Source organism: Coffea eugenioides, chromosome 10, assembly GCF_003713205.1.
Source record: "Coffea eugenioides isolate CCC68of chromosome 10, Ceug_1.0, whole genome shotgun sequence".
Lineage (NCBI taxonomy): Eukaryota > Viridiplantae > Streptophyta > Magnoliopsida > Gentianales > Rubiaceae > Coffea > Coffea eugenioides.
The window spans coordinates 37216039-37234120 of record NC_040044.1 but is presented as its reverse complement, the minus strand read 5'-3'; the positions used below and the strand labels follow the sequence as shown (position 1 = coordinate 37234120).

Here is an 18082-nt window from a genome sequence, read left to right as displayed (position 1 = left end):
TAAGATCAAGTTGCTTATGGCCAAGATGATTTTAACCAAACAATAATAAAAATCAAGCCCAACAAACCAAAGAATGAGTGTTGTATAACCAATATGGGAAAAGTATGCCATGGCATATCAAATTTTACATATATGCATATTTACTCATGTCTCTCTCTATCTTCTCTTTTTTAGCATTGTACTAAAAAAAGAAGAAATATATGAAATTGCTATACAGTTTAATACCAAATTGTAAACAATAAACTTATTGCAAAGTTAGTCAATTAGTTAAAAATATTCATTTTGCATGCTTATAAAGAGATATTTTTGGAGACAATATCTACAAATTTAAGAAGATAATATACGACAATAAAGTATTTAATAAGAAGTTTATTTTTTATACCATTTAAATAAATGCCAATTTATAAATATTCAAAAAGAGTGGATGAGGGCAAATGTTAGTATCTTTCCAAAGACAAAAGTTAGCTGGAGAGAGGCACTGAAAATTTTCTTTAAAAAAAGTAGTTCTAAATGAAAATTCTCAATATTACTCTAGGGTTAAGAGGATTTTGCCAAAATTTTGAGGGAGAGAAGTGGCTGCCCTACTGTATCCCTGTCTATCTATTAGTAATATTGTAACTCACTACATCCACGACTAAGTTTTCCAACTAGCATCTTTATAAGGTAATGGTTTTTTTTTTTTTTTTGTTGCAGTTTTTGTACTTTTTTCATTGCACAGTAATGGTCTTTGTTAATATGTTTATAAGGTAATAAAAGTTTAAATTGAGCTTGGACAAATAAAATGTAAAAATAGTTTAAGACCTTGTTGCTAATTATATGCGAGATAAGAATATATAAGAAACTGCTAGCAAAGAACAAAACAAAATTGTCAAATATAAATTTTTAATCTAAAAGTTTTTATCTGTAATTTTCCTAAAGAAACTGAGTTCAGGAACTGGATACATATGCTAAAATTTGATTAGAGAACATTAGTTCTTAGAAAAATATGCTAAACCAAACATGCATAAGTAGAGAAAAGATAACTTATTCAATACAGTTTTGCGTTTTCCACACAAAATTGTTCCAAGTAAAGATATTGCATTTCTATAAATGAATTCAAGAGATTAATACAATTTGTTGCTTAATTAACAAAAAATGAAACAAATTTCTTAACGCGGTTGGCATTATTCCAAAATTGGTCAAGTAAGGATACAAATAGTACAGCTTAAACCTTTGTTTACCTTCCATATAATACAAATGCAAAGCACTAAGAAATGGCCAGCCAAGTTCTTATCATCAAATCTTTTCTGGGGAGCTTTATCCATACGGTCTATATAAACCCCAGTAATCGGTACATAATTTTACCACAGACTCAACCAAATACCAACCCAAAGGGAAAACAAAAAAGAAAAAGAAATGAAGCAAGAAACTGTAGTTATCATAGTTGGAGGTGGCCCTGCTGGCCTTGCAACTTCAGCGTGCCTAAATGTACGTGGCATTCCCAATATTGTTCTAGAACGAGAAGATTGCAGTGCTTCTCTTTGGAAAAAATGAACTTATGGTCGTTTGAAACTCCATTTGGCCAAGCAATTTTGCCAACTTCCTCACTTGTCATTTCCTTCTGATGCACCAACTTTTGTACCCAAAGATGGCTTCATCCAATATTTGGATGACTACACTTCCCATTTTAACATTAATCCCATTTATTGTAGGCTTGTTGAGTCTGCATCTTTTGATGTTACTGATGAAAAATGGCTTGTTTTGGCCAAAAACGCACTGTCTGGGGCAATAGAAAATTATGTTGCAAAATTTCTAGTTGTTGCCACGGGCGAAAATAGTCAAGGGTTGATACCAGAAATTTCAGGTCTTGATAGTTTTGGCGGTGTGGCCATGCATTCTAGCCATTATGACAATGGCCAGAATTTTTGTGACAAAGATGTGTTAGTTGTTGGTTCAGGAAACTCTGGGATGGAAATAGCCTATGATTTAGCAGACTGGGATGCTAAGACCTCAATTGTGATTCGTAGCCCGGAAAAAACTTTTAATATTTGTGTTGTATTCTCTTTTGCTCTCTCATGATCTTATCATCAACTCTCATGATTTTCTAAAATTTTTACTTTTCATATTTATTTTTCTAATCTTTTGCTCTGTCATGATCTCCATAAAAGACATAGATCAAGACGCAAATTCATGGACAGAGGGATTCTAGAGTTCATTCCACTATAGTCGATCAGCATGATCATTTCCAGTAGAAGGGTCTGTGTTTCTTGCAATCTAAGGCATGTTCTTTTTTTCTGTCCACAGACATAAATTTTACATTTCTAATTTCAGGTTCATGTTCTAACCAAGGAAATGGTGCGATTTGGAATGAAACTGTTGAAATTCATTCCTTGTGATCTAGTGGATAGCACTGTAGTCATGCTTAGCAAGTTCCTGCATGGAAACCTTGCTAAATATGGGCTTGAAAGGCCAGACAAGGGACCTTTTCTTCTAAAAAATATGACAGGACAATCTCCTGTCATAGATGTTGGGACTTTGAAAATGATCAAAAGTGGAAAAATTCAGGTAGACAACCTAGACATACTCATGGCATCCTTCCTTTTTTTTTTTTTTTTTGTCAAGATGAAATAAAACTCGATATAAGACATTCACTACTGTTTCTTGTCAGGTTCTACCGGCAGTGAAGAGGGTTGATGGAGATTATGTTGAATTTTCAAATGGCATTAAGAAAAATTTTGATGCCAAAGTTTTTGCTACTGGCTACAAAAGCACAGTTAGAACATGGTTAAAGGTACTTGAAATGAAACCTGTATTATTCATTTAACTTTACTTGGAATTAATTACCAGTATTACTGATTATCCTTTTATGATATTTAATGAAGGATGAAACTAGCCTTTTCAATGAAGACGGAATGCCCCAGAAAAGCAGACCCAATCACTGGAAGGGAGATGATGGATTGTATTGTGCAGGATTCTCAAGCTCTGGACTGTTTGGAATATCTAAAGATGCCATGAACATAGCTGAAGATATCAATTTCATGCCAGGGAAAGAAAAGAATTAAAAGCTGAAGTATATTGAAGAAATATAACAATATCACTTGATGATACTATTTTATATACCCGGACATGCAATGAATCATATTGTATTGGTGCCATTAGTGGCAAGCTACCTATCACTTATTACCATGAATAATGAAATTCCTATTCATATCAAAGTTTTGTTCTTGGTCGTCTGTACTTGCATTTTGATCAAATAATCTTTTTAATTAATGAATACTTAGTTTTACTAGAATTAACTAATTTATTTTCACTCTTATTCCCTCGCTACAACACTCTCCTTACTCGTCAAATCAAGAAATTAAACGGCTAATTATTGAAAAGTATCAAACAATCAAATCACACCGCTGAAGAAAATATTAAGCCTCTCGAATTTCTCAGATATTGCAGGCAAAAAATGAGTGAAAATGACAATCCATGCTTACACCAAAAAAGGAAAAAAAAAAAAAGAAAAGAAAACCCCTTAGTAACATATACATGCATGGATGTTACTTTAATCTCTATTATTTTCCCACTATCATCTAGTAACAAAAGAAGAATGCTAAAGGGGTAAAAGGCTTATTCATATGTTTGGGAAAACTTGGAAAAATAAACGCTGACAAGACGAGCAAGAAAAATTGCAAATGAAAGTAAATTGGTTATAGGAATTCAATGAAATCCAAAAAAAAAAAAATCTTTTTGTAATTGTCCTCTTCTTCTTGTTCATCTCATTTTTCTGTTAATCTATTTTCTTCTTGGCTCAGGTTGGCTGAGTGTGCAGACTTTTAAATTAACAATCAAAGGTGAGTCAAATTGATGTTTCTTGAAATGCTTAGCTAATAAAGCACGCTAATCAGGCAGCAGGTAAGCATTAGAGCCGTCCAAGTTGGAACATTTACATACCAAAGTGCTATTAAGCCTGAAGTTTGACCTAATCTAGGAACTAATGCATATTGATCATAAAGCTTTTCTTTTAGATTATGTTTGGTATGCTATCATTTATATTTTTCTAGCTTTCCTTTTATCCTAATCAATTCCTAATTCATGTAACTAGATAGGTTATATATAGGAAAACTTCAGCAACGTTATGTGAATTGATAGGATTTTTCCAGTTCACTTCTTAATGTTTGGGAAGAGGTTCAATTATTTAAGTTCTTAATTAACCTATCAGTACTCTACCAAAATGTGGTACACACCAGCTCCAAGTTCCCTCAATCAATGACAATTTGATTTTGATGGGCCGACCAATGAGACAAAAATAATAAACAAACTAAGCCAATGACAGGTTGTCGATGCTTGTGCAATAATAAAAATAAACCTAGTTGCCAATTAAAATACTCAAAACCCAATTCTGAGTACTGGAGCATGGACTCTAGGTATGCAATGGGTTACTTGATTCACCCTGTTCCCGAAGAGTTTGCTTAATCCGATATACCAGAATGGGATTGCTTATTCACAAGGAATTATTGATTTGTAAACAGGGCAAGTAGAGTCGTATCTGATAAGTGAATATTTCACATATATTTTGTATGGTTTTTGCATGAGTTTTTGTCAGAATTTTAGAGGTTCTTAGCCATACTTGAGATCCTTTTTGTGCAAATTGCTTCAAGTGTTGTTTAGTGATCGGAACTTGCAAAATGAGTAGATAAATGCATAAACAGTGATATTTTGTAGGTTATCGATGCACGAAATACTTACATAAGATAAAAGAGAGGCAAGGTGTTCGTTGGAGGACAACGGATAAGTGAAACAAGGAACAAAGATTGAGCAAAAGAGAAATGAAACAGAAGATAAAAACATGGGAGATGGATCCGAGCTCGGATCCATCCCCATCTGAGCCCTCGTCTGATCATCTGGACCAATGGATCTGAAGGTCAGGCGATCCAAGCTCGGATCCATGTGAAAATAGCCTCAGATCCTTAGGATCCGAGCTCGGATCATATGTTTAGGCCTCGGATCCAGGGCTCGAATCTGCCTCTCTCTTCTGCAAGTGGCACAACCGTTTTTTCTCACTTTTCACACAACTTTCCAACTATCTTGGGTGAGAGAATTCAGTGGCATATGCTTCTGCAACAAAAGGGAAGACAAAATGAGTTATTGACAAGTCAAAACAACATGTCTTTTGACTTTCTTTAACAAAATCTTAGTTGTTGGAATCATGAAGGAGAAAAAAGGTGCTTTTCACCACCTTTTATGCAGAGAAGCAAGGAGAAGCCAGGATCACCATACATAGCTAGTCTTCTTCTGGTAACATTTTCTCTCTAACTAGAAGTTTTTGAAGGAGCACTTGGAGACTTCATCTTGTAATCATTTTTCAGTGCAAGACATAGGAGAAATTGTAGGGTTTCACCATTAACTTGGCTAAGCTTTTCTTAACCTTCTTGTACTTGTAACTTGAGATGTTTTTCATTAATGAAGTTATGAGTTTGATTGTTATATCATCCATAAGTAGCTAATTTTCTTTATCTAGGGAGTAGATGAAACTTATGGCTAAATGATATGAATGAAATGTGAGTTACACTTGTTGTATCTTGTATTAACTTGTCTATTTGTGCTGTTGTAATTACTTGTTGTTGTTTGATCACCAATAGCATGTTTATAGTTGTTATTAGTCAATGAGAATTGGTAGTAACAATGGAAAAACATGAGTAGAGCTTGAGTTGTATATTCATGAAAATAGAGGTACACTTAAGTGGATTATCTAGCATTTCAAGAAGGAAAACAGAGTAGAACTAGTATTTCACCATGAAAATAGGAAAAATTGGACTGCTCTAGGCCATTTTATCATGAGAATGAGATTTGGTAATATTGGAAATGAATCCCTGGTTTAACAAGAATAATAACAAGAGGTAAATCTATTCATTTGTATTATTTATGCCATAAGTGGAATCTATATCCTTAGATTTAAGTCTTTAGTGAAAAATCTCCATTTGTATCTTTCAATTTGTTAACTCAGAATTGTATACAGCAGCAATATTATTTCTCTGCTCAAATTCATTATAAGTCTAAATAATAGAGAAAATAAGGATCTAGTACTTGTAGACATTGCTCTTCGTGGGATCGACCTGATATTTGCCCAAAACTACTAAGTGACCTGTATACTTGCAGTCTAACGGGTAAAATTCAAAAATAAACTTGCATTGATATAAAAATTCCGTCAGTATCCTCAGGGACTGGGGAAAAATTCGTTTCTTTTCAAATCCACAGTAACAAGGGTGTGTTCTTGTATAAACGATGACAATCAAAGGAGTTCAAATAAAAATAAATAGCTCACTAGAAATTAAATGACAATTCACTAAAATTAGGGTAATAATAATTAAAGGTCTAGCCAAGAAATAACTTCAGCAATGGTTTACCTAATTGATCATCGATGCACAAGCAATTCTAATTATTTACTAATAAATAGGTTATAATTGTCAAACAAGCGATGACAATCAACCCCTCCTTACTGTGTCGGTGATTAAGGTACGCCCGTTAATAACTGCTCTAATTGAGAAATAATTCTAAGTACATCCATAAGATTTAATTCCCCAATTGCCTTACGTGTTAGAGGAATTCTATTCTAACCAAATAATACACTACCAGGGTTATTTTAGATTAGCCTGCGTATTCCCCTAACACAAATCTAATCATTTCAGTTGTCACTATTTCGAGGCAATTAAACAATTACGGATTTAATATCCCAATTAATAATAGATTATTAAATCAAATCATTATCCGGATCCAAGACAATCAATCAATTAAATAACCATAAGCACTGCAATCAGGGAATATGCAAATACCAATAAATAAGAGAAAAAGATAAAATTAAATCGATCTTACAATTTTTAGGCGAATCAAAGCCTCCATTGTTTCTTGACTAGAAAAGGAAATTTAGTTCATCCCAAATACGAAAGACCCACACAAAGGTGAAGCATCAGTCGCGGCCATTGTCTCAAAATTTGGGAAAATTCAATTCGTTTGAGCAATCAAGGAAAACGAAGCTACAGAGGAAAATTCAATGCTTCCACTTTGTCCTAACATCCGAGGGAAGAAAACTACTAAAAGACAAAAAGGAAAAGTCAAAGAAAGCAACTCCAAGTAGTGCTAATTGTCTGCTATCTAATATCTAGTTCCTACTGCTACTGTGCGGCGTCCGCTAGGGAGAAGAAGAAGACTCCAGCCCTTTCTTTTGTATGCTGACTTCGGCCAAATTACCAAGAAGGGTTGCATCTTGATATTTCAAAAATGTTCCTAGATGTCTGTTACTTGAACTCTTTCCTGATGACTGCCAAATCGGCACTTATTATGGTATTTTTGTTCTACTCCCTGTAATAAGTGCAAAATTTTAAAAGTGAGTAGAATCTGACAATTAATCCACATTGGGTCAGGTAATAAGGGAAATTAATTATAAAATAAATGATAAATTACAGCCTATCAGCCAATGAAAGTTACTAGCAAACTAGACTTGATACGAAAACGTTTCTATTCGTGCATCACCTTCTCAAGCTAGAATTACAGTTTTGGTTCCTAATATTTAGTCTCTGTGTTAAATTGATCTCTAATGTTTTGATCAAAACAAATTTGGTTCTCAAAGTTTCAGATTTTAAGCATATTTAGTACAACTGATGAAGATTCAACAATAACTAATGGTCAAAATCATATTGCTATTAGCCAACAGTTCTAACTTCGTATTGGTCCCCTATATTTTAACTTTTGATTAATATGATCCATTAAATTTCAAATAGTTACAATAGTGTGCTAAAATGAAATGAATTGCGAATTGATTAAATATATGATATATGTAATCTTAAATCCATGCCAAATTTCATTAAAAAGTACTTTATACTGGCACAACATTGTCATTTTCTAATGAGTATCTATTCTTTGTGAAAGTTACAATTAGATAATAACAAGTAATATGTAAAATAAAAATTGACCATAAGTTACAATTGTAAAAATGATTTGTCACAATTAGTTGTAAACACAAGTAGCAAGATACCTTTAACATCTAATGCTTCTGACGGGTTTTTAATATACGTACAAGTTAAAAAAAAAAATCGAATTACACCCGTTCACTGTAAGTATACAGGTCAACTAGTAGTTTAGGATATATATCGGGTCAATCCCACAAAAAAGAGTGAACAATTACCGGTATTACTAAAGCTTCACTATTATTTAGACTATCAATGAATTATAACAAATTTAACCTACTGAAATTATACAAAATAACAAATAAAAGCTCCTTAGGTTGTGGTATCTCTAACTACTCATGCAAGTGCTATATTTGGATTATTGAGTACTACATCTAGGTTAGTTATGGTGTAATTTCCTTATGCATTTGAATCCTACTTTCGTAGTGAATCAATTATACTTATAACTAATCCATACATATTCTCATGGTTATGAAATTAGCTACAAGTTCATTTTTCCAGTGAAATTACATGAAATGAATCACTAAAAACCACATAGGTGCACCTCTACTTTCGTGAGTGTACTCCCTATGTTTAACACTTCTTGAACTAATATTAAATCTCAATTTTCATTGCAGAAACAACACCTTAGATAATCACAATTAATGATATCAGATTAATCATGATTTAAAGAGCCAAAGTGCTAAATAACTTGCTCAAATCATAGCAATCAAATAACCAAATAATAAATACTAACAATCATAGAAAGTTCAACCATACCCAAGGCATAAACTTTAAAGACACATAATAAATACAAAATCCAGAACTTGCATATCAACTAAACTTAAGAATCTGATACAAAAGATAAAGAGTTGGAGAAGAGATTACCCATGTCACTTGAGCTTCACCTTCTCCTTCTTCATCTCCATCTTCATCCTAATCTAGCTAACATACAGGAATGGATGAACTATACTAGTATACACTAATGCTAACCTAACACTCAGAAGATGAAAGAGCTACATTTCTGCACTCTCCAAGTTCTCCCGTATGTCTCTCTTTTCTCCCTTTAATCTTGCAAGTTTTGGTTATATAAAAATGAAAGGTGGTCAAGAAATGAGGCTTACACCTCCCTTTTACAACTGGTAATGTTTCTCACATGTCTAGCATTACATGTGAGTTATTGGAGGTGAAATTGAGTTTTTCGCGTAAAGAGCAGCCTTCTCTGACCACAATTCGGCCACAAATCCGGCCAAGTTCAGGCCGGATTGCTACAGTGACATTTTGGTGCACTTTTGTTCAATTTCCAGCTCTGCTCCGATTTTGCGTCAACTTCAACTGAACTTTTCTTGATGATAAAAGCTGATTTAGCTCTTGACCAAAACATAAAACTTGTAGCCCCTTGAGTTAACTTTCCAATGCATCAAGAATCACCTCATTTGGATCTGTGTAGGCTGATAAATGACCGAAATACCCTTGACTGCTCATTGCCCTGTTTTAGCTTCGACCAATGGAAATTAGCTACTGTAATTTGCCTTTTTGACCTGGAAAACCTTCAAACTGGATTCAGATGTCTCACAAAAGTTGTAGATATATCTCTTATCTTCAAATTGGTTTAAGAATCATCTCAATCCGATCATTGTAGCTCAAGTTATAGCCAAAATACGAAAATGTGTCAAAACTGTCAAAATGCACAAAATCCAAGTAAAAAGTGATAAAAACCTCATTTAACCACTTAAAAGCATTTTTCACTAATTATAGCCAAAATGATTCATTTTCTTCCAATAATATACCCAAAGTGACTAAAAATAATATAAAATGTCATACAATTATTACGTAAATTAGTCACTTATCAAACTCCCCCACACTTAAATCATTGATTGTCCTCAAGCAATCCATACATAATCAACTACAATGATTCAAGAGGTGAAACAATATATGCACTTTTGTCAAATCTAATTCCTCAAGACTTGGACAATAATCATTATACAATTGTTCAAATTACATTAAATACTTATAATATCAAGTAAAGGAAAGATAATTATGCCCTAAATTTAACAAGTTAAACTTAATCTCTTACCCCCAACCTAATTTCACAAATAAGTAAATCACATAGTCAATTTATAGCATTCTTCCTCCTATAATCATCCTTTTCTCAAAATTTTACAACTAAGAATGATTTATTCACACTAATTTTACTTAAATAGTGAGAATGCCTTTTGACGCGAAAATCGACACTTTTAGGTGAAGATCCCTGGTTACTCAACATTTCACTTATTCAAGTTGCTATGCATACTCTTAATTCAAATATTTTTTTACGCGAAAATTGACATTTTTTGATGCCAACCCCCGATTATTCGGTACGAGAATCATTGGAGTAAAACAATTGTTATTTTACTTTTTTTTTCTCTTTTTTTTTCTTTTTATAAGACAATAAATAAATTTTCCCTCATAGAAAATATATAAGAATAATCAAAGGAGGAGTACAACCTTTATCGACTATATCAATCACTTACTTGCAAATTAAGTAAAGAGAAGAAATCTCATTAAACATGTAAAATTATAGGCATAATTTTCCCGACTTTACCGAATATACTTTCTAAAATACAAAAATTATAATTGCATAATAACCATTTCCAAGTTAAATAAGGATTAAACCTTCCAAAATACACATAAAATTTCAACAATTGGAAGAATCAAACACTTAAGGTTGGAACAATTTAGCCCTTTTTGCACAAAAATGCAAAAATTTGAAGAATTTTGGGCCATAATGAAATATTGAAAAAGATTTTATAAAAATTTTGACAGAAATTTCCCCTTATAAATGGATGAAACTCCCTGCCAACAAACCCAATTTCAAGTAAATTATCCATATGGCAAATAATTCAAACACAATTCCAACATTTCTAAGCATTTAGATTCACAAAATATCATCACATGGCAAGTAAATGCAAGTCTAGTATTTTCCTCCCCCACACTTAAACTTCACATTGTCCTCAATGTGAGAAAAGGAAAATAAATAAAGAGTAAAAGAAAATACTGCTCAATTGAACTTGCGCAATCCGAATCCATGTCCAAGTGACGAATTTCCAACCTTAAGTAGTCTGAAAACACTAAAATCATAACAGAGATGAAGATCACTTGGATAAGTTCACGCAAAAGAAATAAAGAAAATCATTAAAAAGGTAAACATCACAAGTTCTACGGAAAATAAAATAAAAGCCAGCAGCAATGTCAAGTGGTGACGAGCACTCCCTCAAGTAGTCGCTTGGTCAGGTGAAGAGGGTGGAGTCGGAGGATCTTCAATACCAAGCTTGGCCTCAATGCGACGAAAACGCTCGGAGTTCTGTTTGTTCTCTTGTCGATTTTTCTTCATCTCAGCCTCGACGCAAAGCAGCTTATCCATTATCTTCTTGAGAAACGACCGAGTGTCTTGAGGTGAGGTTGGACGACGTGAGGAAGACGGCTCAGTTGAGACCAGTGGGATAGTTGTCTCAACCCCTTGAACTCCTTCAATTCGTTCAATCTCAGCTTCCTCCTCTTGCTGAATGTCTGCTTGAACACCTCCTCGAGTTGAAGAGCCACCTGCGTCTTTACTCTTCAAAATAAACTTGCAAAAATCCAGTGTAAAGACGTCCTTCTTCTTGAGACCTGTAGGTATAGCATTAGAAAAATCCACTCCACCCCTTTGAAACTCGAAGATCAAGAACCGAGGATATGGGAAAGCATGTTTGATGTCATTACTGCGAACCACAGTCCACATGTGGTTAATGATAATGCTTCCCAATGGAATGCCTTGGATGTTGCCTAGTCTATGCTCCATTTTATCCAAGAAATAGATGTCACTTGTGCGCGTCTCATTGGTCCCACTTGCCCTCGGAATAATGTTGGAGGCAAACAGGTAAATAAGAAGACGTTGGGACTCTGGAAATGATGAAGTCAATACGGAATATCGCCCAGTCTTCCGAGTAGCCTTGTACTCAACCCCCAAACATACAAGTGTCTCTAGCATGTTCCAAGAGTCCAGATCACTGGGTTTGAAAGCTTTCTTCAAATCTACCTTATATCCCACATCTAAAACATGAAAATAGCGCTCCAAATCAGCTCTATGGACTCAAATTTTTTTTCCTCGCACTGTACTGGTAATCACTTCCGTGTCGTAGTGAAAAACCTTCTTGTCCTCCACATTTGCATAAAATTCTCGGACAAGCTCCTCATAATAGAAGTTTGGGATGTTAAAAAAGTTTTCCCATCCCAATTTGACAAAGGAGGCCTTGAGAAGATATACCTCCTTAACATCCGGAGTGACATTCTTCTCCACCAATATCTTAGCTCTCCTCCTAGCATTGTACCAGACTTCATTTTCGGCGGAGATGAAGCGCGACTTATCATGTGGGACTTCCTACTCTTATTTCCCTTGTACCTCTTGTTCCTCTTGTTGTTGAGTCTCCTCTTCAGATGACGGCTCGTCCTCAAGTACAAGACGTCTACTTGCTTTTCTTTTCATGCGCTGTGATCTAGACGTCGAAGTTTCTCCTCTCCTATTGGGAGATGGAGATTTCACCGCACCTTTCTTAGTGCGAGCCAATGTACCTAATTAAAATTATTAAACGTTAACTTCATTTAATAGGTACATTGTTAAATAGAAGATAACAAACACTTAGTCGCATTTATCTCTATCTTTAAAGAGACAAACTCATTAACTTACTTACATGATAATTAGCAATCAATACCATAAGTAAGTGTCCAAAGTGGTTATCAACAACTTTTGCTCCTATAATTTCTCCAAATAAAACATTTAAGCATATAATATCCAATTAATTAGAAGAAGCACTTAAGCACACAAACAACTCACTCCCAACTTAATGGCCTAAATAAACATAATTAAATGCTAAATAGCACCTTAACCATAAGTTTTAGGTTTTAAACGGTCATTAATTCACTTTTCACCAAAAATTCTAGAATAAACATGCCAAAAATCAAGAGATAGGCAAATTAATTCTAAAATTAGCATGTAAATATCCTAGAGCAATCCCTTAATCTCATACAGTTTTCTTCAATCCAATTAGCTCAAGAATTTAGCTAATAATTATCAAATCAAATTAATCCTCAAAATTAGCTAAAAATTGCTAAATTCACCAAATAATCACAAACCCATGATTTAAACATCACCAATAATCATCAATAAACTCAATAAGCTTAATAAAAAGTATCAAACTTCACAAAATGAAAAAAAATTCGAAATTGCCCAAAAATAGAAAAAAGTGATAAATGGCAAAATTCAAATGACAACATTTGGTGAAGATTTGTTACCTTAAACTTGTTTGTTGATGATTATGGATGTAAATGGTGAAAAAACCCCCAAAAATTTCACTCCAATTCGACCTCAAATGAAGAGTTCAAAAATGTGAAACCCTTGTTTTTGAGTTGCTCAAATCCGAATTAAAACTTGCTTTTGAAAGAATTTAAGCTATGGAATCAACTCTTAAGAGAAAGGGGAATGTTTTGGTGTATTTAGTTTGGAGATTGGACGATGAAAAGATGGATTTTAGGAGTGGTGTGTATTTAAGGTGTAAGTGTGTATGTGAATTGAAGAAGAAGAGAAGGAGGGAATTGGGGAATCCGTGCGCGGATTCCCCTATTTGCGTGCCTCTGGCTGGATATCCGGCCGGATTCTGGCCAAGGAATTTTTTTTTTTTTGATAATGCATATCCGGCCGGAAACTGGCCGGATTTCCGGCCGGATATGAGGCAGTAGCTTCAAAAATCGTTCTTTCCTTCCCTTATTAATCCATCCATGAATCCGGCCAAAAATTGGCCGGATTTACTGCAGAAATTTTTTTATTTCTGCAGTTTTTCCTTCCGTTTTCCATTTAAATTTTTTTTTTACTTACCCAATTTTCAACCTTTTCCATTTTCTTCAAGAAAAATTCACCTTAAACATAAAAAATGTGCTTTCTCAACCAATTGCTCCTTAAAACATGAAATCATGCATCAATATAACTTTAGAATTAAGCACTTCAAATGCATGAATTGAATCAAATGAACAAGAAAACTCCCTTTTTGCTTCCTTATAAGCTCTTTTGCACTTGAAACAAATTGCATAAACCATTGCCATTGCCACCTATAAAACACACAAAAACACTAATTAAACAACTTGAACTTACTAAAAACAAGAAATCGTTGGGTTGCCTCCCAACAAACGCTTCTTTATAGTCATTAGCTTGACTATATAACCTCATTATCAAGGAGGTTTAGTTAGCGAATAATCCACCATTTTTGGACGTGGTGAATCATTAAATGGTGACTTTATAGCAAAAGTCACATGATCTAATGATGTGAGAAATAACAGTGACTTACCTATCCCAAGTGTTTCATAGATATTACCTTGAGTATGCACCACTTGAGAATTCACCAAAGGAAATGCCATGAAAATATCCTAGGTAGCAATACCCTTAGAACCTATACTTTCAATGCACTCCTCAAGAGGGGTGAAAAATGAGTCATTAAAACTCACCTCTTGAGACTCAAAGTTAGTTCCAAAGATATTATCATGTGAAATGGATATTTACTCATTAAAACACACTTGAGATTCATCATTTTCATCAAAACGCAACCCATTTTCACATACAACATTCCTACCATTCATGCTAGGATCATTTTGCAAATTATTAGAGGAAATAACTTCACACAATGCATTCAATTGCTCATGTATTCTACCAAAGTGAGAAGCTAATTCATCTATTCTTTCCTCAATCCTATCAAAACGGTTGGAAGTTGCATTTGCTAGCTTTTCTATTGTTAAATCAAATTGATTAGAAAAATTTTCTACAGCTAGCTCCCAAGATGCATTAGAATCATTAGCTAATAGTTCACTTTCTGATTCCCAAGGTAGAGGTGCATTAGGTAACTTCTCTATTGCCAACTCCCAAGACGGTTTTGATTCATATTGGACACTTTCACGTTGGTAATCATAAAAATATGAATAATCACTATAAGTACATTGATTATCCCAACCATTAGCACTATATCGATCAAAACAGGGATTGTAATGCTCTAATTCATCATAATAATCCACATTTTGTGCTTGCATACATATATTAATAGCATGATAACTTCCACACAAGTCACAAATTACATGATAAGAATTAAAAGCATTAACATTCCTCCCTTGTTCAATTTCATGCATAATTGTGTCCATTTGAACTTGTAACATCATAACATCAAATTTAGTCTTTAAGCACCTTAAACCATCTTCAAAAGACATACATTCAGTAAATTCTTGGTTACTTCTGTTGAAGAAGCTTTGCACTTGGTAACCATCCATTGCCAATCTTCCACTTCTCAAGCACTGTCCTTCATTTTGATCTATCCTTCTCATCACCTAAAATTGTTTTTAAACAGCTTAATAGCAAGATTAGTAAGAAGAATAGGTGATAAAACACATACACACATAAAACACTAAAATTATAGAAAATAACATTCACACTATAACTAATAAAATGTCTAAACTAATAAAGTTACTCTTCACACTGATATTGCCAAATCTTCCCCGGCAGCGGCGCCAAAAACTTGACGGGTTTTTAATACACGTACAAGTTAAAAAAAAATCGAATTACACCCGTTCACTGCAAGTATACAGGTCAACTAGTAGTTTAGGGTATATATCGGGTCGATCCCACAGGGAAGAGTGAACAATTACCGGTATTACTAAAGCTTCTCTATTATTTAGACTATCAATGAATTATAACAAATTTAACCTACTAAAATTATACAAAATAACAAATAAAAGCTCCTTAGGTTGTGGTATCTCTAACTACTCATGCAAGTGCTATATTTGGATCATTGAGTACTACATCTATGCTAGTTATGGTGTAATTTCCTTATGCATTTGAATCCTACTTTCGTAGTGAATCAATTATACTTATAACTAATCCATACATATTCTCATGGTTATGAAATTAGCTACAAGTTCATTTCTTCAGTGAAATTACATGAAATGAATCACTAAAAACCACATAGGTGCACCTCTACTTTCGTGAGTGTACTCCCTATATTTAACACTTCTTGAACTAATGTTAAATCTCAATTTTCATTGCAGAAACAACACCTTAGATAATCACAATTAATGATATCAGATTAATCATGATTTAAAGAGTCAAAGTGCTAAATAACTTACTCAAATCATAGCAATCAAATAACCAAATAATAAACACTAACAATCATAGAAAGTTCAACCAAACCCAAGGCATAAACTTTAAAGACACATAATAAACATAAAATCCAGAACTTGCATATCAACTAAACTTAAGAATCTGATACAAAAGATAAAGAGTTGGAGAAGAGATTACCCATGTCACTTGAGCTTCACCTCCTCCTTCATCTCCATCTTCATCCTAATCTAGCTAACATACAGGAATGGATGAACTATACTAGTCTACACTAATGCTAACCTAACACTCAGAAGATGAAAGAGCTACATTTCTGCACTCTCCAAGTTCTCCCGTATGTCTCTCTCTTCTCCCTTCAATCTTGCAAGTTTTGGCTATATAAAGATGAAAGGTGGTCAAGAAATGAGGCTTACACCTCCCTTTTACAGCTGGTAATGTTTCTCACATGTCTAGCATTACATGTGACTTAGTGGAGGTGAAATTAAGTTTTCCGCGTAAAGAGCAGCCTTCTCTAACCACAATCCGGCCAGAAATCCGGCCAAGTTCAGGCCGGATTGCTACAGTGACATTTTGGTGCACTTTTGTTCAATTTCCAGCTCTGCTCCGATTTTGCGTCAACTTCAACTGAACTTTTCTTGATGATAAAAGCTGATTTAACTCTTGACCGAAACATAAAACTTGTAGCTCCTTGAGCTACTTTCCAATGCATCAAGAATCACCTCATTTGGATCTGTGTAGGCTGATAAATGACCGAAATACCCTTGACTGCTCATTGCCCTGTTTTAGCTTCGACCAATGGAAATTAGCTACTGTAATTCGCCTTTTTGACCTGGAAAACCTTCAAACTGGATTCAGATGTCTCACAAAAGTTGTAGATCTATCTCTTATCTTCAAATTGGTTTAAGAATCATTTCAATCCGATCATTGTAGCTCAAGTTATAGCCAAAATACGAAAATGTGTCAAAACTGTCAAAATGCACAAAATCCAAGTAAAAAGTGATAAAAACCTCATTTAGCCACTTAAAAGCATTTTTCACTAATTATAGCCAAAATGATTCATTTTCTTCCAATAATATACTCAACGTGACTAAAAATAATATAAAATGTCATACAATTATTACGTAAATTAGTCACTTATCAAACTCCCCCACACTTAAATCATTGCTTGTCCTCAAGCAATCCATACATAATCAACTACAATGATTCAAGAGGTGAAACAATATATGCACTTTTGTCAAATCTAATTCCTCAAGACTTGGACAATAATCATTATACAATTGTTCAAATTACATTAAATACTTATAATATCAAGTAAAGGAAAGATAATTATGCCCTAAATTTAACAAGTTAAACTTAATCTCTTACCCCCAACCTAATTTCACAAATAAGTAAATCACATAGTCAATTTATAGCATTCTTCCTCCTATAATCATTCTTTTCTCAAAATTTTACAACTAAGAATGATTTATTCACACTAATTTTACTTAAATAGTGAGAATGCCTTTTGACGCGAAAATCGACACTTTTAGATGAAGATCCCTGGTTACTCAACATTTCACTTATTCAAGTTGCTATGCATACTCTTAATTCAAATATTTTTTTACGCGAAAATTGACATTTTTTGATGCCAACCCCCGATTATTCGGTACGAGAATCATTGGAGTAAAACAATTGTTATTTTACTTTTTTTTTCTCTTTTTTTTTCTTTTTATAAGACAATAAATAAATTTTCCCTCATAGAAAATATATAAGAATAATCAAAGGAGGAGTACAACCTTTATCGACTATATCAATCACTTACTTGCAAATTAAGTAAAGAGAAGAAATCTCATTAAACATGTAAAATTATAGGCATAATTTTCCCGACTTTACCGAATATACTTTCTAAAATACAAAAATTATAATTGCATAATAACCATTTCCAAGTTAAATAAGGATTAAACCTTCCAAAATACACATAAAATTTCAACAATTGGAAGAATCAAACACTTAAGGTTGGAACAATTTA

At 33.6% G+C, this 18082-nt stretch overlaps 1 pseudogene; it reads left to right on the top strand.

Annotated features, from left to right (window-relative positions):
• Positions 1 to 1395: 1395 nt before the first annotated feature.
• LOC113750810 lies at positions 1396 to 3041 on the top strand (annotated as a pseudogene).
• Positions 3042 to 18082: the final 15041 nt, after the last annotated feature.